General features: G+C 34.6%; 1 protein-coding gene across 5 annotated transcripts in view; it reads left to right on the forward strand.

Moving 5' to 3' along the window:
• Positions 1–23,531, forward strand: part of LOC124369808 (homeotic protein antennapedia-like) — a 273,221-nt gene that overhangs the window by 165,348 nt on the left and 84,342 nt on the right. For 2 of the 5 annotated variants that reach the window (XM_046827915.1, XM_046827916.1), the window contains exon 4: positions 11,026–11,062. The exons of 2 other annotated variants lie outside the window; for them this stretch is intronic. The gene's annotated coding sequence lies outside the window, so the exon portion shown is untranslated. Of the gene's footprint in view, positions 1–11,025; positions 11,063–15,812; positions 16,959–23,531 lie in introns of those variants that run through there. One more of the 5 variants, XM_046827912.1, reaches the window with a different exon arrangement.

A 23,531-nucleotide genomic window follows, 5' to 3' on the forward strand; every position in this document is an offset into this window, starting at 1 on the left:
AGGCAGCGGGCCGAGCCAGTAGATTGAAAGGGGTGTAGATAGGTGCGTGCGAGGGGTCTATAAATTTGAACGGCTCTGTGGTGACGCTGGTGGTGCGGCCCGCGGCTGGGCCTAGCGGCGCATCACGGCGCCTACTACACTGTTGTTGATACCATCTAACATGTGTCGCTTGTAATTATGAACTGCTATGATAGCAAAGCAACAGTGTCTCTTTCCTCGTCATTTATACACGTCATTGCTTCATGCGGATATAAACATGTTTGTTCAGTTGTGCCGTTATAGTATCACGATTGCCGTGGGAATTTTTATTTTTTCTGATGCTATAGAACTTTTATACAACTTAAATTGTGATAACTAACTATTATTAATTTAAAATCTTACATCAATATTACGTTCTTGTTTTATATTTAATGCTACTTTTAAAACATTTCTTTATAATTCTATTATTTTAATTTTGTTTATTTGAATTGCTTTCTTATTTCATATTTATTATGTTGTACATGATTTACATTACATCACTGTGGAAATACAGTTTTTAAAATGTTATTTCTTGTTATTTAATTTATTATTAGCCTACTGTTAATTTTTTCCCATTCTATTGAGTGACTTGCAACATTTCTTCCAAATTTCAAAACATAAATTAATACATGAAATCTAAACTTATTTATATAATTATCTGTTTCTTCATATGTCTTTGTTTCCTTCTTTATAAAATATATGTGGTCAGTTCTGTATTTGTTATTTTAGTCAAGTGTTGAAATGTAAAATACTTTTAAATCATCTTACTTTATATTTTACTTATATATTAATTTATATTTAAAATGTATAAAGTAAAATTAAACCACCCCATTTAATTACTATGTACTTTGTTTACTAAAAACAGTGGAAATCTAGTAAGTTTAATTTTATGTTTAAACACTATACTGTATACTGACATAAAACTGTAGATCCTCAGTTATTACAGGAATCCGGTTTTTCTTCTTTTTAGTAACTAAAATAAAGTTTCTCATCAAGAGATCTCTCATATACATGTATGTATATATTAAAGAGGAGGTTTTTCCTTGTATTATATTTAGTATCAACAAAAATTTGTTTCAATTCAAATGTTATGTTTATATAGAATATTTATCAAAATAAGCAATTCACGTTCCGTCTAAAACCAATATTTTACGCTAATTAGAATTGTAGATATTTGTCTTATGTTATTGGAGTTAGATCATACTTACTCTTATCCTGCCGTATATTGAAAGCATTTACATTTTAAAGCGTAGAAGAAACATTGTTGCTTTTTGCCAACCTTATCGTGAATACTTGACGAATACGTGTATGCAGCCTATAGACATAGGAGGTCAAAATTGAATAAGTTGATGGAGTGCTGTCTGAACAGATGATCAGTTTAACAACTACTTAACTTCAGGTAGGCTACAATTATAACACAGATTATCATTAAATAAATACCACTTTATTTGAAAAAGTAACGCTGGTGGAAGAAAACAGTTGCAAATAACGTAAAGTTCTGAACCAAGAGAAATGTCACAAATACGGAAAGAGTTTTCACTTGGGGAGCTCACGTCGGTTTGGAAAGTGGAAAGAGGAGGGGGGTGGGTGAGGGGTACTTTTGGGAATTGACCTCCCCCTTAGATCTGAGTGCAAAGCTGCATAGGGTGGCCTTTAGGGATGCTCTTTGTGTTTTGTTGTTATATCTGTCTCTCTCTCCCACAGTGACCCCCCTCGCCATCGACCACCCCTTGCTTGGCCGACAATCTCTTCGAAGTCTCTTACCGACTCTATCCCCCATCTCACCAAATCAATTTTAATTTAGATCCTACTTCCCTGTTTAGACGAATGCAAGGTATACCATAATATTACACTTTACTTGATTTATCCACTTGATAAACAATTTTTCTACAGTCGGTTTAAGGTGTAGTTTCTCCCTAGCGAACGTTATGTTAGACTTTTTTTATTTCTGTGAAAACAAATCTCTAACTTTAGCACAAATATGGAGTTTTTAGAATTGTTTGGCCCACTATATTGTTGATAATCTGCATAAGTGTTACTTTACAAACAAGTGATACTCTAACTACCAGCACAAAAGTGTAATCTACAAAGTAATTATAATAATAAGGGAGACTATGAATGATAGAAAGGATATAGTGATTACTGTAATTATTATGTAATTGGAAAATCCCCGCATTTCTGGTAGTCATCAAAGTCCACCTTCTCAATTTTACATGATTGCCTCAGAATAATTTTGTTGTGATTTCCCTGAACTGCTGACTTTTATAGATCAAACTCACCAAGAACTCCGCACTTATAAATATACACTGGAGAAGATCCCGTTGTAAACGAGCGTAAAAAACAAGAAGACAAAGTCGCTATGAGGTGACATTTTAATTTGCGATAGACTTAGGGTACGTCCAAGATGCACGCTGGTTTTCTGAGTCAGGCGATCGGCGCCGGTCAGCGCCGAGTCGGTGTGCGTAAAATTCCTCGTTGTTAAGCAGGAGTGGCCACACTGCACCTGCGCGCTGACTTTATGCGCACTGGCAGTCTGACTCCGATTTTTACCGGAATGATTTGTTCATTCTGGTTTCAGACGACCTGCTAGTCGGAAAGTGATTTTCGTGTGTGTATTGAGTGTTGTTTGTTTTTTTTTACGATGGATATCGACGATTTAGTATCAAAAGTGAAACTTAATCCTCCGATATGGGATAAGCGCCTCAAAGAACATTCCAATAGGAACTTCGTTGATGCCTGTTGGCGGCAGATTTAAAGACATTAAGGTTGTTTTAAAGAGGATCACGAATTATAATAAACGGTACCAAGAACTGGCACATACTTTCTCACAATGTTCTAAAACGTGTTTTATAGGCCATGGTCGATATAGGTAGTTTCATTTGCTGGTGCCCACATAAGGGTTGCTTCAATAAAGCTGCAGCCTGTTCACTTGTAAGTTCCATTGTACACTGATATCTTTTTGGTGGCAGCTCTTTCAGCGCTGACAACCTGCTTACATAATGGCCACATCAGCCTACCGCTCAGAGTCAGACAGTCGGCGCCGAGAAATCTGACTCTGTTTACCTGCTTTTATCAGCGTGCATCTTGGACGTACCCTAAGTATTCCAACTTGAGACCGACTCCGCAGGGTGCAAAGAAATGAACGCAAGCGCCCCATCTGCCAGCTGAGTACAACGACACAAATCTCTCTGAGATAACGGTGCGAGCTGAGTATAGAAATATTCTCCGGTACCACATTCCAAGCAGCTTGGGATAAAGACGCAGCCACCGTGTCGAAGACAGCATCGTTACGCCTGGTGCGACCACCATGAGATCCGTGCCAACATTGTACGCCGTGAGTGGCAATCTTCAGTACATGGCACCCAGCCCGGCATCGGACACCAAAATGTAGACTTTTTCTTGTCGCGAGTATTCTTGTTGGTACGCAGTTCATTTGAATGTGAACGAACTGAATATAATGTCTCCCAGAGATACCAAGAAATGCAGAGCCCACCATGTATCGTGTCTTTTGAGCTCTCCCTCTTCGTCTACAACCGTCCATCGAACTGTGAAGTAGCCTACTTCGAGCCATATCTACACCTGAATGCGCTTTGTATGTAGCTGTTCAACTCTCTTGTCGACCGGTAGGAACTGAACACTGCTTTAACGATCTGGGTGATCACTTCTACGACGTTTGCTACCTGGTAGGCATCAACCAGGAATGATTAAATCCTGAAAGAAAACATCTGGTATGTTGTTTTGGAAACCGTAAAGTGACGTTAAAATATTAAATTACGTCCGTATCCAAACTTTTAAAGCAAAGATTGACCTTAGAGATCAATCAATAATACACAGGGGCAGTTGTATTTTTTCAACAAAAGAACCTCTTAATTCCAAACTTCTTCAATTTAACACTATATTAACCCAAAATCCCATATAACAATACCGGCACGTTTCTTACAAAAATAACAGGAAATAATTATTTCTTACTGATGCCTTATCACACCTACACAAATTGGCTCATGTCTTGTTAGTTGTTTAGAAATTAGCATTAGACAGTTGTTTATTTAATTATTTTTACAAAATACAGGTTAACTTTTACACGTTCTATCCGTATTGTATATTAAAGAACAAAAAGAGTTTTTCATCGCTTTCCATTTATTTGGAAGTATACATAGAACACGGTAAATTCTAATAAAAATATATTGATTATAGGAAGTTAAATGTTAAATATGTTCAAACTACACAGGTGCCTTTAAGCTTTTATTTTATTATAAATTTATATGTTAAGTTTTCGTTGGTTACTATTATTGAAGTCTGTAATAATTAAATAGGAAGACCCGTTATACTCGATTAATGTGTCTGCGCGTTTTCATACAATGTTATATATAAAATATTTTCTCTGGTTTGTAAAGCATTATAACACCTGTGCTGAAACCCTCCAGTTTATTTTTTATGACACCCACTTTTCGAAGAGCACCGATTTCCGAATGTTAACTATGAACCCTGAAGTATAATAAGTTAGATCCTAACTGGGAAAAGTGCGGCTGGTTAAAAGGCGTTGAAAAATCAGTGAAATAAAGCGAATGAAATCGAGTTTGGCGCTCGGCAGAGAGGCTAGACAGACAGACGGACTGCGGTATTGATTTAGGGGCCGGATAAAATAACGGAGGGGAGGCTGCCGGATAGACAGGCCGGAGATGAGTCTTGGGGGGTAGGGGGATCCAAGGGGTGTGGGGGAGGGGGACTTGGCAACCTTCCGGACATTCTGACACGGGAAGAGTTGGGTCCTACCTGGAAAAGAACTGGTGAAATCTGTGTTTCTTGAGGCACTGAAATGTTTGAACAAAGAGAACAGTGCAAAATTTCACAACTATTTTTTGTTATCACAAAGCATTCTAAACAGCCTAAACCGTTGCGGGGCGCCGTCGCGACTTGGTTGAATGATAGAGTTATCACGTTTGATAGTAATTGTATCTGTATTTTTCGGTCTATTTACCTTCAAGGCGTACACAGTGGACGGACTACACAGGTTGAGAAGAAATGAGGCCTTGTAAACAATAGTTTTATAAGTTGTTTCTGCTTTCCGAGTAAAATATTCAAATATTCTTATATAATAATTACTAATCTGAGTAATTTATAAATACACGCACATCATAAGTCTAATTAAATTGTAACGACTTTGGTGCTGTTAATATTGGTATTAAATATTATTTAATACAAACATAAAAGTACCAAAATAGAATATTATTGAGTGACAATTTTTTTACTATGTGAAAATAGTTCGTAGCAAACATTTAAATCTACTTTGACTTTGATCTGTGAATGATAAAGGCCGTATTTAAAAATAATGCTGCTTCCAGTGGAAACTAGGTATAAAATTTAAAAAAATCTTATACGTTACCTTAGCAAACACTCGTGTTCAGCCATCGTTAGGCATAATTTAATCCTAATATACATAAAAACAGAAAGGAGTGAAATTACTTATGTTTACATAACATGGAGGAAATATAAATGTAACTCAACGATGCCTATAATGAATCTGTATATCTTCTGAAAGTGGAGCCAATAATATTTAAAAATAGGAATTCCCTTCATAGTAAGTATATTTTGAACGTTAAGCACCTAACCGCTATGCTGGCGGACTGTTGAGTTAGTTGTTAACGATTCCGCATTGAATGAATTAACATTACATTACAATAACATTCAATTGAAATCACATCATGAAGAAATATCGAACCGTTGTTATTATGATGTTTAGCATAATTATGTGATTGACAACAACACAGTTACTGATGTGAAAGATTTCATTGCATTATCAACGACAAAGGACAAATTTAACCAATTCCTAAGTAATAATCTTTGTAAAGTTTGATACATTGATGTTACAAAAGTTTCTTGGCATTTACGTAACAATACGATTTATTGTATGAAATATTTTACAAAACTTGAACTGAACCATGTTTATTTCATATTATTTTATAAATAAACTCATTGGTTACAATCGTCACTAAAGCACTCAAAACGTGTTTGATCCGTAATAAATAAAAGCCGAAATTAGTTTCATCCAATGCAATAGCAGGGCATCGGGAAGGTTGAAAATTTTGTTTTTGTACTATCTCACTGTCACCAACAGTTGGCATAGTAGGGCAGGGTGGGGGGGAGTGGACAGGGAAAAGCGAAAAGCGAAAGGGTTGACAATTTCAAACAATGAATAATGTCCCGTCGCGTCGCGGGCTTTTCGCCGACCACCGACGCGACGTCGAAAACACATTCTACGTGACTAGCGGCGCAGCGCGGAGCGGGGCGGTGGACGGACGTGTAGGAATCGGCGGTAAAATAAATAATAATTAAGTATATCGGCTGAGTGGTTGACGTTGTCGACTCGGGTTCCAAAAGCTGTAAATCCCGTCAGGACTGACTTGTCAGTTCTCGGGCGCAAATTAAATATATGGACCATCCGTGTATAAGTTTGACTGGAAATAAATCACAGCCTCCTCTTCCCCCAGCCAGCGCCGCGACGCTAGTGACACAGCGTCTTCCCTACCCCTCCCACGCTTCACTCTTTTCCCTCTCGGCCGACACTTTTAATTAAAACTGTACTCGATTTTGAAACAAGGCGGATGCGATTGGTAAACTTTTCGACCGACGGAGGAAGAATGTTCCAGGGAGTTCCCGACCCTTGAAGACTTAAGGAAATTATTCCCGACTTAATACGTAATGTGTCTGCCACCCCCATTCCCTGCTTTTTAGAATCGTGTTCACCCTCTTCAAATACATTTAATTGTGTATTACGCAGAGGAGTGTATTTTTTTAATTGTTTTGATGTTGTTGCCAAGTTTACATCGTTCATGTTCTACTTCGATTATTAATGTTCAATACTTTGTGTTAATTCGCTAAGGGATATGAGCCATTACACAAATATACTTTCCTAACTTTTGGTGCTTACATTCTGTACAGCAATTTTTATAACCAACGTGTCTGAATAAATATGATGAGAAGAAGAAATTGTCTATTGATAATTTAAACCACTTTTAATACAATATTAAACTTTATTCCCGTTACTAGTAGTACAGTTGATTATTGATTTCTTTCCATTGGAAAATTTTTCTATCGATTTCACAAAATACCTCTTATTGGACTACACAATAAAAGTTGGCTCTGTATTTCTGGACTATTATAGTTATAGGTTTTGACGCAGAGTTAACTTACCAAAATAAGTTACTTTATCATTAACATTGGTATAAAGTACACTTAAGATGCGGACACTTATAAGTCTTTGTAAAGCTCACAATGCATTAAACGTTCTTCCATTCCAAGGTGTTATAAATATATATTGCAAAGCAATCTCTCTGTTTTACACAAGGATCCTTATAAATAATAGTTGAACAACTATTGCATGTAGTAAGGTATTTACAGAACAGTGAACACACAACTTGCGTGCCACACTTGTTGTATTAAAAACAAACTCTGTTAATTAAAATATACCAGTCACTGTGTATAAGCTACACGGAAATCCTTAATTGAATTACCCCACAATTAAAGTGGTTATTGTTGTTCGTATATAGGGAAAGATTAATTATCTGTTTGAAAGTTATCAGTTGTTAAGGAAAGATTAATAAAAGCCAAGCAAAACCAAGCTGTCGCAGAGTGAGGTAGAATGTGTTTTTGATTCAGTTCGATTGGGTGGTGGGAGGGGGTATATGACGTTGTAGAGGGGTTCGGGGTTGTGAGGGGGGTGGGTATCCCCAAGGCTCGCGTAAGGCCCAGGTAACATGTCTCCCTCAATCCCAAATCAATTGCCGATGATAGGCACAAAGATTTGGTCATACATAACTTTACTCTCCCCCAAACTTTCTCGAGTATCCTCTAACTCTATTCATCTTACCTGCAGATTCTTCAGTGGCTTTTATAATTGTTCCATTGTTCCTTCACTGGTGCCGCTTTGTCAATTGTCTTGTTTATAAATATTTCGTTGGATTCGAAGGTATGTGACTTTAGGAAATTTAAATAACAGTTCTTTGAGACATCAAGGATAAACTTTCAAAGAGAGATCTGATTGATAGTCCAGAAGTTAGGTTTGTGGAACCGTAGGTTCACCGAATTACTACTTCAGGGTTTCAGGGTTGAATTGCAGTTCTGGCATTAAATTCTAATACGGTACAAATAATCACTCGACCCTAGATACAAATAGTTCAAATAAAACGATGTATGTATAGAGCGTGATATGTGGCGTATTCTAATGCGGATTAAATTAATGAATGTTTATTAATAAAATCCTCTAGTCTGTATTTTAAAAATAACTTTTGTTAGAATGTCGGATAGGATCTTTTTGTAAATGATCTGAAAATTAATATAGGAACTATATAGCTAAACGTATATTTACAAATCTATATTACAAAGTGTGTTATTGTTGATGGGTTATTCGAAAGGATAGTAGGACTTATGGCATTTGCCGTCGTTATGTGATACAAAGATGTAACACTACGTTTCGTACTGCTATCTATACTTTCATCAGGTGTCAAATAATATCAATGCATATGCTTAAGCATTCACAGATCTAAATAAATGAATAATAAAGTGGCAATGACCTCACCAGAGGTGTGGATAACAACTGAAGTTGTACGCGAAAACCCTGAAAGAAGGTGTCAATTTTTACGTAAGTAACGGTAAGGCAGCAAGTTAGAAGAGTAAGGAGTACAATAGTACGACACCTGTTTAAAAATACAGTAGTACTATTTTTTATAAACAATGACAATGCATGTTGACTTGAGTATATGATCAGGCAATCGCTCTACAGAAGAGTAAGTTATGCTTTAAAAATGCCTATTAGAGAGAAAAACGAATTATTGATAATATATAAATAAATTATGTAACTTATAAAGGTGGCAAATATCCGACATCCAATTATAATTTCAAATTATCAATCGTGAATTACAAACTTAAAACAAATAAAGTAATTAAATTTCATATGGGTGTCTAGAGAACATAAACTAAGTATTAAATAAAATTCTTTTCGTCTCTAGTGAGTGTAGTTGCAAGAGATGGACGAGAGTAAAAAGACGAGAAGGAATAGATAAGGAATTACGGTGGAAGTAATTTTTAAGGACAGAAGAGACGTGACAAAACAAATCAGGACTTGTCAAAAGAGATTAAAGGGAAGAAGGAAGGCCAGAGAGGGAAGGGATGTCTTATTAAGAACAAAGGTATGCCAAGATTGTAGCTGGAGCAGTCGGCTATTTTGTGTGCTCGCCAAGGCAAGAGACGTCAACTAAGTAGCGAGCAGACGATCTCCGGACTGGTGCTTGGCGCTCGCTGCGTCGCTATCTTCTGCATTAAATTTAGTACGTTTCACAGCAAACAACAAACTTCTACCGTCAAGGGTCCGCTGCCTTTCTGGCATTGTTTTCTTTCCGAGTACATCCCACTTTTCATTATCGTCCATTTACTTTAATTAGTATACAGAAGCGTTACATCCAGGACGTGCTTTCAAGCATTATACCTTATTTCGAAACCAATATCTACTACATAGGACTATACTTCCTGTAGGGTATTAGATATCTGTTTTTGTTAAAATGAAAGAAAACTACTATCATTTAATCAAGTATTGTGACAACAACGATTTTTGTCAAACTAATACAACTGACCTACAAATTAGGAATATGTTCGATGAACAAGTCATGTGTAAATAAAATATATGTATAAGTGTAATACAAATATGGTTAATTGTAGTAATAATAGGTGATAATTTTCTTCATGAATAAGTAAGTTAAGATCATTAAAACATTTTCAATAAAAGTACTCAATACTTCAAAATAAACACCACGAAAACTGTTCTGATATATTTGTCCTAAAATAATAAGCATACGTATATGGGTAAAGACCTAAATTTAAAATTAAAATTTTAAATTGTGCACCAGAAAGTGATAAAGATCTGTAATCTGTATTAGTTTATTTTGTAGGTTTTTCTTATTGTAGTATGTGTTGCTGATTAAGATAATTTGGCATATTTGTTATTTATATTTTGTTACAAAGTAATCTAATTAAAAATGTTATAGTAAGTTTATTTTATTTTGGAAATAACAACACTTTCGAGTGTCGTTTTTCTTTGATTTTGAAATGGAATACTTACTTAAGCTGACTACTAAACCTGCTGTGTAAAGACTAAACATAATGGAAAATAGGTATATATTGATTTCAATAACTTAAAACGAATTAGCGTGACGGCCGAATTGTAGGAAGGTAATAAAACGTGTTGAATTTAACTGAACCTTATAATAGTAATTACTTGGTAATACCGTATATAATAGTAATTATTCTGGCTTTAAAATTGTTATACATTTTATTTTTTATTCTTTGTCACTTATAAGCTGTTGATGGCAAAGTACTTTAAAATAATAACTGAAAATCCGAAGTCCGAATTATGATTGGTTATATTATTAGGATAATGATGTCCTACTATGATTGTCCGATTATCTGCTTTTATAGTCTGTGAAAAATTTCAATAGGATTAGATCGGTTCTGGCGTTGGCATGACATAAGTGTAAGTAACACCAGTACCTAACCTACGCTACGCTGTGTGTCCGGCCTCGCGTGATTTAGGGCCGGTGTTATCAACTCTGCTGCCGGGCCGGCACGGTCCTAGGGTCCCTGCCCCGGCCACGGCCCTCCTGTGCTTTGCTTGCCATCTAACTTGCTACACCCGCTACGTATATTTATGGCTTTATTTCCGGCCCTCTACATTCTATTGATAACGTATCCCTCATTGACACTTATTTACTCAACTAACAATTTTTGCCGTATTGTAATTTTCTTTTCTTTATTTTATAGTCTAGTTAATTGGTTTTTGTAATAACATAGGTAACAAAAACTGAAAGTATGGCTAAAAATATTAAATCTTCGAGCAATTTCGAATCAGCGCAATTAAAAATTTAGTATTAGCATTGAGTTAAGGTTAAGCAATTCTTATTGTTTAATCTCTCAGTTATTATTTTAATGTGTTCTATTGATTAATTGTTCTTTTTTCAGGTTCGTGATGGATTCGTGCAAGGAGACCCAAGTATTGGTAAACACCTGCATTATATACGTAGGTCTAATAGGAGCTTAAAATGCCTTTTTTGACTTATATAATACCAACAAATAAAAACACAATTTCATAAAGAATGGCATCTTTTACGTGCATGTATGTATGTAAATGATAGGAGACACTTTAATTTCTTAAATATTTTTATATGGTATGGTGATATCATACCACAAAATTATATATAAAATTAGTTGACGAATTCAAGAAGAGGTGTATTTTAAAGCAATCTTGGTCAGGGAATTTTAACATTGAATAATTAATTAATATATATATATATATATATATATATATATATATATATATATATATATATATATATATATATATACATATATATTATATAAAATAATGCTCGTAGTATAAAAGTCATAAATAGAATTATGTCTTAATTTCTTTTTTATTGATATTCGAGACATTCATTAAAGTTAATACATAAACAGAAGGAAATAAGTCAGGTGGGGAATTTTCAATCGGGTTATAAAATTTGTATTTCTATAGTATTTCTCAACAGGTGAAAGGATTAGCCTAAAATTTTTATAAAACAAATAAGTTATATTATCTACAGGTGGATGGACACCTATATTGCAAGATTGAACAACTTAAAATTTAATATCCAGTATGTTAGTTTATTCGTGTATTCGTTGCAGTATAAATTCATTTATTAATAAATAATAAAGAACGTTTATTTGTCTGTATTTCCTTTGTAGAAAAAGTTACACAATTTTTAAGACCGTGCTTAGTCACATTGTAGGACTGTCAAAGAGCCGCGTTCCTTGCGTTGGTTTCTGAAACATCAAGCTTAGGGTTACCAGGTCCACACCCACGTGACATTAGAGTTTGTATAGGAGTGGACGGCTATGGCCTGGGGACATGGGGCAACAATGGCACAGCAGAGACAGCTGACTGATTGTTGTAGCTGAGCTCTGATTGGGCAGCCACCTCACCGGCCGCTCACTGCTATGTCGCCATCACGCGTCATTTGCTCCACCAGTAGTAGGGCGCAGGGCGCAGGGCGCAGCCCATTCTAGCAACTGCACTGCGCACAATCAATTGGCCTCACGCTGCAACACAATCAGGCCTTGTCAGATATAAAAAACTAAAAACATTCTAATTAATGTAATAATGAAGACAAACATTACGCAGTAAGCTTAGCAATAACTTATTATATATTAGGTAACATAAATAATAACCAATAATTATTTTGCAAAATTTCAAACGAGATTATTATCAATATCAAACTACAAATATATGGCACTCTATTTACTTTAAAATACACAGAATAAAATGCAAACAATAAATTTTACGAACTGAAGAAAATATTTATTCAGCAGATGTGTTCTCATATTTAACGTATTGATTTAATAAGTATTATTAGTACTGCTGGAATATGACTTTCCGAATAAATTTGTTCTACCTTAGAGTTTTCTAAACTGTACCTATTTGTTATATATTATTACATTTACAACGCAATAGAAAGATTTTTTGAGAAATATTGGTTTTAGATTACTTAACAACAAATGAAAGTCTTTCAACTAAACTCCTATGTCGAAAAAGTTGGTAGAAGCAGATATTTATAACACTTTCACACTGTAGTATTTTAGTGCCAACTTACATAGATAGGAATTAACGTTTGTTTTGAAAAAGACCATAATCAGGTTTGTTTTTAAATAAATGGATATTTAACGGGTTACTGTTTACTTGGGCCTGAATTGTACAGCAACACGGACCATGAATAACGATGAATTTGATGTCTTGAATTCTTCAAGTGAGATTAAAAAATAAAATTTGAGATTACATTGACGGTGTCGAGGATGTGTAATGGTAGCGTCATGCGCCCGCGCAGGGGAGGCACATTGCATGTAATTGACTACAGCGTGCCCGCCGCAAGATGGTTCTGAGTGACGTGTCAGGAGTTGGCGCGGGGGCGGTGCGGGGCGCGGGAGGCCGGATAATGGGGAATGTAGGCCACCCTACCTCGTTACTGGCACTCTATATTTATACAGAATAACCTGTCGTATTACACAGCCAGCCCTTCTCGTTATTTTACTAAATGACATTGGCAAAAACATTCCGGCTCTCATATTTCCGTTAGATAACAGTTTAGAAAATTAAAGTTAAATTCTGTAACCTCTCGGAATAAGGGTGAAACGTTCGTTCCCTTCCTTGGCCCTTCCACTTTTACACGGGTTTTCACTGCATTTAATATTATGTGTTTATTTACTCATTTTCACACATTGCCATTATTCATGATAATCAGAATGATATGAGAAGAGTGATAAGACAAGATGCAAAATAGTAGCCAAATAGCACTTTTAATGTGAATTAACGTTATGCCTATTAATTACAATAAATACCATGAGTATGGCAGCAAAAGTGTGCAACGTAAATAATGTGACGTATAAAACATTGTTAATTGAAACGCTGTTCAAAACATTATTAAAATTGTGAACACAACTGTTTTACTATGAAAGTTACAAAATTCAATAGTTCGTTAAATAAATTTGCCACTTATATTTTGAAAAGAAAAATATAGGCCTACTATATTAATATACTATTTATTGGTTCATGATTTTGTAAAAATTACTAGAATTACTTTATATAATTTAAACTACCAACACGTTTCTACTAATCACTAGCAATACAAACTAAACTTGTATAGAGAAAGTCTATCAGTATGAAATAAACATTTCAGTAAAGAATAATCTATAATTATGTAGGGCAGTACTTGTACTCTTAAAACACATATCAGTAAAAACAATACCTAAGAACACAAGCACATTTAGTTATTGCGCGTAAGTCAATAAAACAAATTCTATAAGCAGACAACAGCCATACCATAAACACACTTTATTTATTTAGTTAATATTCAAACAAATATAAATAATTATGATTGAATTTTTACTATGACGAATCTTGAACTATTTGTAGTTTCATGAATGCAAAACAAAAATTTATTCCAAACCATATAAATATTGATTAATAAAATGAATTTCTAAGCCTTAAAACGCTTGTTTATTGTTAACGTTGCTAAAATCATATACAAATAAATAAAAAAACGTAAAAACTAATTCTATTGTTGCATTCTTGACATCTGTAAACCAAAAGTTTATAATAATAACACATTTAAGAATAGAAATCATAAAGTTCCGTTATCTCTGATACAATTATCATTTCGTAATACTTAAATTTACAATTATTTTTTGAAAACTATTATTTATAAATATATATAAATAAACACTCTACTCAGTGTTTATTAATAGAGAGTTACACTACAGCGGCATTACTGTTAAATAAGTTTTGAATCATAAAATTAACATGACTGTAATACAAGTGATTCAATACATTAAAAGATGCATGTCATATCGAAGACACAAATTACCCTGGTTATTATTATTATGTAATAAGAAAAATCGCCCTGTATTATTATATTTAGTAAATACTATTTACAGACGCCTGAGGTCAGTATCCAAGCTCGTCACACTAAAGTATAAGACTCATTTAAAATTAATTACATAGATTGCCGATAAGATATGATCAACAGACTATAAATCCTGAAGAAATGTTCACAATTGAACTATCCATGACAGTATCTAAGGCAAGGGCCCTGGAGCACCGGGAGGGGGGCAGGTGGACTATCCTGGATAGTAATCTGTGGCTAGGGCCCTGGGGCACCAGGGGGGCCCAGCTGGCTTAACACCTTCCCAGCTGCCCCCTCCTATCGTAATATTAAACTATATCCCTTAATTCTGAGATGACCTCACTATCGGAATAATGGTAAAAGAACTATTTCTATTAGTATTTCCCGACGTTTAACTTACATACAACTCCTACGTTAATGATTGATTTTAATGTAAATATAATTAATAATATTTTTACATTTTATTTTTATATTTTAACATATTAAATAAAATAAAATTGCATCTAAATATTTAAACTCTGTTTAAAGATCAAACGTATTCGCATATTACATTAGGGATGTGTTATTATCACACAGATTAAAGATAATGAGACTCTCAACTGACCACAAATGGCGATGTAAAAGTTAGAATGTACTCATTCTGGAATTTATTTTTATAAATTTTACTTTCAGGTAAAATGTTGATATTTCCTCTCGGATCTTTAAATATTTTCGCCTCGTGGAAAATGTTTGAAGTTACGGTTTCTTCAAAACATTGGAAATCATTGTCTGATATTAATGATAAAGCAATTATTTTAAAATGTTTCAAATTATAATTGAAAAGAAAGTATTATATTCATAGGAGTTGTTTTATAATTAGTCGATTCCTCCGATTATAGTGATATTTTGCAGCAATTATCGTAGTAAAAATGGACTAGGGTTATTGACAATTTTGTATAATACATTTTGATAACTCTAGGGTATATAAATTTTACATTCCAGTTTACTCGTAAATGACTAATGGGCGAAAGGCATTGCAGTTGGAGTGTGTCTGTAATTGCAGTATTGCACGCAATATAGTACTTACTTGACGGTTAAAGTCCACGCGGACGTGTGTAAAGTGTCGTCAGAGAACTTGATTGGCCAGGCTATCAATGGAGATAATAATTAGAGTGAATATTGCATCGAAAGCGGGAGAGCTAGGGCGACGGGGACGCGGCACGGCGCGGCGCGGCGCGACGGCACGGGACGTAGCGACGCCGGCGCACAGTGGCGGGAGGGGGAGGGGCAGCATCGTCAGTATCTGTGTCTGGCAGCTTCCGTGAGTACAGCCGTACAGCGTCAACAGGAGTCACCCGGAGGAGACGTGCCGTCAGGAGTGGACAGTGATAACAGTGGCCATCTGCTCGCCGAAGAATTCAAGATTCCCTGCTGCGACAGGATATCGAGGAGTAGCCGAAAGAGTGAAATCCGCAATTGACTCGTTGGAAAATCCCGAAATCCAAGAACTTTTTTGAACATTACTTCGGCGAAAACCCGGGTTTTCGAACGGTCGTTCCAGTGATAATGAAGAATTCTCTAGTGTTGCAGTGTCTGTGGAGTGATTAGAAACTCACGATTTCATGGTGAAAAAGGTCCGTAAAAAACAATCCCTTGAGCCGAAAGGGCGGCCTTTTCGAGGGTGAAACACAGACGTCAATGTCTACACCGAGGTTTTGTTTCTACAGGCCCCTCCCTCCCGCCTCCGTAGAGGTTATTATATATTTTACTGAGGGGCCATCACGCCAGTCACATTAGTAACTGTCAGAGTGTGCGCGGCCACGGTGCTTATTACTCACATGGTCCGATCCATCAAAATCGGACCGGGCTTTGAACGATTTAATTAGCTCAAAAGTACGTGGTCCGGTGGTCAGACCTCCTTCGGTTCGTGGGCGAATCGGTCAGAGCACTTCATGTTTTGACCGGCAGTGGGTCCCGTTGTATTTTTTGTTGGACGAGCAGACTTGGCGGGGAGTGCGATGGCATTTTATTTGAGGCGGAAGAAGAAATGACAGTGCGGCAAGGCGCGATCATAGACTCTTGCTACCGGGAGGTGTCACTTCTGGAAGTGCCGAACTTTCTTGTAGACTTCGTGAACTCACGTCGCCGCGTCGACCTCGTCTGTAGTGTAGACTAGACTGGAACTTTTTGGAAAGTAGAGATTTTAGGGACCAAAAACAGACTCTTCAACTTTCAATCGAAAACGTTAAGTACCTGAATGTAGAAGTGTAGTAAAAAGTGATATAATTTTGTACGCTAGTCTGTAGATAATCACCTTCTGTATATACTGTAAAAGTGACATTTCCTTTGGTTTCGACTCCATCGACCGCACTGTGATACTCTATTTAGGCCTATATCCTCACGACTGCACGACTTCCGACACTTCAAGTAGCAGGCTCGCATTTGGGCTCTCAACCATTCCAAACCGTCTTAGTATTTTAGGTATGTATACAGTGTTATCGGTTCTTTTCTCTATTATATGAGTGCCTAGAATTCCTGTTTTTTTTTGTACAAAGTCAGGTTATAAGTGCATATGAGATTAAATTTAAAACACTTTGCCTCAGTCAAATTATTAAGATTTTACACCTTCCATGGAATGTTGTGTTTTGTAAAACTACTTGAAACAGACTCTAACGGTACAATGGGAATTCATCTAGGAATGTTGTATAATTTTGTTTTCAAGTTATTTTTAAACCGTGTTTTTTTTAACTAAACAATTTGTGTAATTATTGAGTACACATTTTAGAAACTGTTGTGTAATCCCAGATTTATTTTAATCTCCTTACACATCCTGGTACACTGAGTAGTAAACGTCATAAAACATTTTGGCTCTCTTTAAAACACAATGTATAAGTTAAGAATTTGCGTAAAATATCTAGATTTTTTCAGTCGCTGTTCATTTTACAACTGATACCTTACATGAGACAGTTGAAGGAACGGCACTGTTTTGTAGCAAATACAATCAGTTGATGTATAATCTTGTAAAATAATAATATATGTTATAACCTGGTAATAAATGTAATCACGAATAGGGTGGTGCAAAAACCGTCAAATACTGATATTGCTAAAACATTATAAAAAATAAGTAATTCAAAGCAGAATACACATCACTTCCACTGTTTGTAAGCACGCAAAATTACATTAAACGAATTTCAGTATATTTTCTAAACATATTAGGGTATAATTTTATGCATTAAGTTTAGCCAGTGTAGTTTGAATTTTGGGAGTCAAGTAAGGGGAGTTAAATACCTTAGTAATGATTAATTTAAGTTACTTGGTTTAGTGTTGAAAGAATTAGTTTCGGCGTTCATATCAAGGTTATAGATATTACAGAGCCACCAGAACAAGTAAAGCCTTATAAGCCATGGCTTTTCGCAACAACATTAATCCACTCTTAAGTTTTGGGCTAACATCCTATACACGATTTAAATAACTTATTTGTTATATAGCTCTTTCGGACGGAAAACCTTCTCACTCATTGTTGGGAAATTATTCATTGTTATATCGTATTCTGTTTTTATTATTGTTATAACAATTTGCTCCCGAACAATATTTTAATTGTTGTACATGTTTAAAGTTGCATATGACTAATATTTGGTCATGTGGTCTTAAACAGAATTGCTTTTAATTTAATTGTTCCACAGTCGTGAATAAAGTTCGTTCCTGTTTTTAATTTTTAATTAATTAATTATTTTTTATTTTTACGTAGTGTTTTGTTAACGAACAATCGATCAAATATTGTGTCTACACAATTCACATTCTAATGTGAAACGCAAATTTCATTTTTAATAATATTCTCTACTCTCTGTACCTCGTGCAAAGATTTTAAATAACTAGTAGACTAGCATTTTAAACTATATCTCTAAGATCAGAACAAGCCTTCCATTCGACATTTAATATTAGTGGAACCGCACCATAATGACAATTGCGATAACATATTAATTATGGTCATTATCATACCATTTACACAAATTTCATAATATTTTTTCACTTGCATTTAATGTGATAGAAAGTTCAAAAATGCTTTAGATGAGTTGCATTAATACAACATAACACAGTAGTGTTACAGTTGTTGCATGAACACGTTTAATGAGTCTCAATTAAATTCATTTCATAACATATGATATAATTAAAGAGTAACATACAACTACCGTCTTCAACGCGTTACATAATGGCGAACACGTGGAATATTTATCAGTATGGCGCCTAATGTGAAAAGATGTCAGTCTAATAATTTTCTTGGAATCTTTGAACATAACAAAGCGAATAGACTAGCTTTATTAACGTAGTATGTAACTTACGTCAGTTGTAGTTTGAGTTACACATTGCAGAATAAGGGTAAGATTTCAAGGGCATAACTGCGAGTTATTCCACACGAACAAATTCGCTAATTACAAACGTTGAGAAATATTTTAACTTATGTACAATACGAACACTCATCGTTATAAATCACGTGTCGCTAAATAATGTTATGAAGGAAATCTATTTAGTTAAATATTACTAATGTAACTTGACTTACCACTTTACGATTTACAAATGTATTTATCGTTGCAATGACTGTATACTTAACGAGCAAAATAAACACCTAATTGTTCGTTTTAAAACGGGATGTGAAACACCAAATATTTGAGAATTAATAAAAAAAAAAACAATAATTTACGTGTGCATAATTACATCATTAATATAAACTTGCAGTAATAAGACAAAGCTTTAGATAGTGTGTTATGAGCCAGATTTGAAAACCAAAATACAAAACAGTACACATAACAACGTAAATACTAATATTTATAACAATTAACCATGCCAATAAGAACTAAGTATTTAAACAAAATCTATATATGTATAATGGACGTAAAAAGTTTTTTAAACTCAAAACAACAATAGCACTAGTGACAAAAAATCTGAAAATAATCATTAAAATCTCGTATAATAAGGTAAAGCGAGGAGAGATTGCGCACAATTCAAAATATCTAAATAAAACGAAAATTTTTAGTTGAATATACAATTTTTTTAGTGTTATATTTACATTGTATGGTTGTCTATTCTCTGTAATTTTTCCAGAATTTATATTATGTTAATAACGAAATAATAAGGTAAAACCAAATCGTAAAATGTGTTTTTGCGCAATCTCTCCTCGTAGGGTAGGTGAGTTTGCGCACATGGGTAGGAGAGATTGTTTATGGAATAACTACTGCAATTCACACTTTAAACATATTTAATTAATGTAAAACTAATGAAACCTTCAAACTTGATGTAAGAAATTGAAAAATTAAAAACATTTTAACTTGGGCACATTTTTAAAAACATTATTACATAATAGAGCATTAAAAAATCATTTTTTTTGACGTTTTTCACGGCGTCCACAGTCAATGCACTTTCCTTCATAAATTGTACAGCTCTCGTGCATCCATCTTCCACAGACCATGCACTTGATCCAGTAAGATGTCGAAGTAGTCTCCTGATATAGTTCAAGACACTCTGTACACTCATCATCTTCATTATCGCTGACATGATCGGAAAGAAGTTCAATGTCTGCGTCATCTTCCTCAGATGTAGAAGATTGCTCAAACATCAACCGTTTCTTTGTTTTAAGTCCCTTTTTTTTGTATCTTGCAAGATTTTGGCTTGTTCTTTCCAATGCAGGTTTCTTATTTTCAATCTGGTCGCTTTTTCTTGTTTGATGCTAACTCTTTTTTTATCTTGATTTTGGTTATGTTATTTGGATCTGTAACATTCATGGCACTTTGCTTCCTTTTTGATTTTGAAGGGCTCCAAACTTTTAGGAATCGGTGAAAGTTTTTGTAAAACCTTTTGTTGAGTTTCTACAGATGCGGCTGAACATTGTCTTGAGGTTGATGGTTGACAGATTGGAGGGATTAAATGATTTGATTGAGATGATTGGATTGAAATAGGTGGTTCAGTGTTTTCAGATACTGGATTATTAACTGATGTCAAGGTTGGTTGGAGTGTTGTGGGATCAGGAACAATCTGGTTTACATCTTGGTCACAATGTAAAAGATATGCATAGTCTGGTAATCCACATCAATATTTAGAGGATGGATTCCTGTGGCACGAAACGCAGCAACTCCAAGTGAACAGTGGCAGCACGAGGCCAAGATAAATTCAATAGATGGCCAATAATCGTCCCTTGAAATTTTGCCAGTACCACAACGAGATGTGACTAATTTGTTACAAGCATCTTTAAAATAAGTTTTCAAAGGCTTGAATACTACACGATCTAGGGGTTGTAGGTAGTGTGTAGTTATGACTAGGCAGACATAAGATAATGATGTCATTATCATAAGCCTTTTGCAACATATTGGGACAGTTCATGTGTGAGGCATGGCCATCTAAAATTAGCAAATGCTTTGCTTTTCCAGGAGACTTTCTTGGGATTGAAGTGTTCAGAAATCCATTCCATGAAACAGTTCACTATTTATGTACGCACTTTCTCTTCTCATTTTTAAAACAGTTCCAGGGGGAGCATCTTTGATATATTGTGGTTTAGCGTAAACTCCCTTAAAAATACAAAAAGGGTGGTAGGAACTGTCCCTCTGCATTGCAGCAGGCCATAATAGTTACAGTTTCTCCCTTTTCAGCACTTGTAACGACGTGAACCGTCTTTGCTTCCTTTTTGGGCAATAACTTTTCCAGGCTCATTATATTAAGCTGCACTCCTATTTCGTTCGCAGTTCCAAATACAGTTGGGCTTATCTAAAAGGTTGTTTTCTTTTAAGGTGGAAGTGAGAAGATTGAAAATAACTTTTTACTTCTTCCCTATTCATTCCTTCTGTTCTTGCTCTACTAATGCCTTGAGCTTTTCTCACACTTAAATTAGGATGTCGCCGCATGAATGACGAAAACCAAAACTTTTCCAGCGGTTTTATGGTCTTTGTTGAAGGGTGTGTTTAATACCCAATGTTTCTGCTAAATTGTAAGCTAACATTCTAAACATTCTTTTGTGTAGGTGCAAACCCTACAGATTGAAGTTTTATTATGTGCAAAGCCAATTTTTTCTCGGCTTCCAATCCTAGTTGGCCATCTGGACCCAAAATTCCGTTTTGCAAAATCATTCTTCTTCATTCGATGTCTTAATGTAGACTCTGGTATTTTAAACCTCTTTGCTTGCTGCTCTTATTGATAATGATCCCATTCTTTATTGCTGATACAGCTGATGATAGATCATCTTCTGTCCAGGATCCTTTGTTTGTTTTTCCTCTTGTACACGTTTAGGCATGTTAGCCTGTAAAAAATAAATAAATAATAGTCATTCTTGGTAAATAATATGTTTTTAATTTTTTTTTTAAGTTGTTTTATTAATGGTATATGCAATTCATATTAATAAAATAAATAAAGATTCATAAATATACATTTAATTGAATTTCTAACGAATATGTAGATTCACAAATAGTTAATATTAATTATGAAATCCATGCGCAATGTCTCCTACCATTTACATTAAATGGAATAAATGCGCAATCTCTCCTCAACATGAAATGCGCGTACTGTCCTAAAAAATCGGTAGGTGAGATTGCGCAGAGGCTTAAACTAAGATGGCCGAAGCGAGATTTGACCAACCACTATCTGTACAGTTTTGCCTATGTCATTACCTCTCTAGAAAAAAATGGTAAATACCGAATAATGTATCGTAGCATCGTACTGATTAAATTTCATGCATCCTGCAGACAAAATTCAGCCACTTACCTTTGAAATGAAAGTTGTAGGTTTAATTTATATCACTAATAAAACAGACTTAGCGTCTTGAAACTTTTGACAGGAACACTCAACTAATGAAGCGGATCGAGGCACTGAGGGACGCTGCGCGCGCACCCAAACTCCAACCAGCTGGAACAAAGAGGGCGCAATTCTCTCCTACCGCGCAATCTCTCCTCGCTTTACCTTATACTATATGAGCAACAGTTTCATTTAGTGTCAGTCAATTAATATATGAGTAAAATTAGTACAAAACAAAAAAGCAGTAAAGCAATTAAGAAATTCGGCAGTAATCACTTCAAAATAAGAGCATTAACTTTCCTGAGGCTAATAAGTAATGAAGAACTCTAAATGCACGTACCTTAATCATTATAAAATCCAATAAGTATATATATTGTAAATTAAGTTACAAAGAAAAAGAATGTAATAATGAAATACAAATTCAATAACATAGCGCTCAGTACGAAAAAATATTGTATTGTTGTAATTTAAGATTAAAATATAAAATTAAAAAAATTATAATTTATTAAAATTTAAAAATATTGAAATATACTAAATATTTGGAAATAAAATATTGCTTCTCAGAAATCACACTGTAATGTGCCACAAATAGTGTTTCGAGTTAATTTACCAATGTCTTATAAAATAATGCACCAACTTTATTGGTTTTTACACGGCACGACATTTGGTTTTTACAGGATATTCTTGGTTCTTACGAAGCAAATAAAAAAGTACCAATTCAAATTAAAATGTTGATTTAGAGTTTTAAACAACAACAGAAATACAATCATCGTACCAGTTATGGATTTAGTTAATGTTATAATTCAATTAGCTTTATTAATATAAGATGTTCATTACTAATTTATATCGTTAACTTTATGAAGAAAACAATAAATTTATAACGTTATGTAAGGCAAGGACACTTTATTTATATAGTGAGCTTTTACTAGTATTAACAATAAGAGTAACATAATTATAAACTAATTTTCGAACAACATTTTTGATAAGCTATATTTTTAAAACGAATACAATTAATAATCTTATATTTTATTACTTGTTATAGTACCACAATCTCAAATTTATATTTAATCAGGTACTTTTTTATTTCCAAATATTTACCGGACGTTGCTTCCGGATTACTTGGAGATTTTTCACTGCAGTAGGGTTTTATAATGCCTATTGGCTTTATTATATAGAACTATCACCCAATTCCTTTTGTTCAAGTACAATTTGCTAGTGCCTTGTTTTTTACGTTAACGTTAAATTCTTTCTTACCTACTAATTTTGTGTTATTTGTGTTCT

This window comes from Homalodisca vitripennis, chromosome X (assembly GCF_021130785.1).
Source record: "Homalodisca vitripennis isolate AUS2020 chromosome X, UT_GWSS_2.1, whole genome shotgun sequence".
In the NCBI taxonomy this organism is placed as follows: Eukaryota; Metazoa; Arthropoda; class Insecta; order Hemiptera; family Cicadellidae; genus Homalodisca; species Homalodisca vitripennis.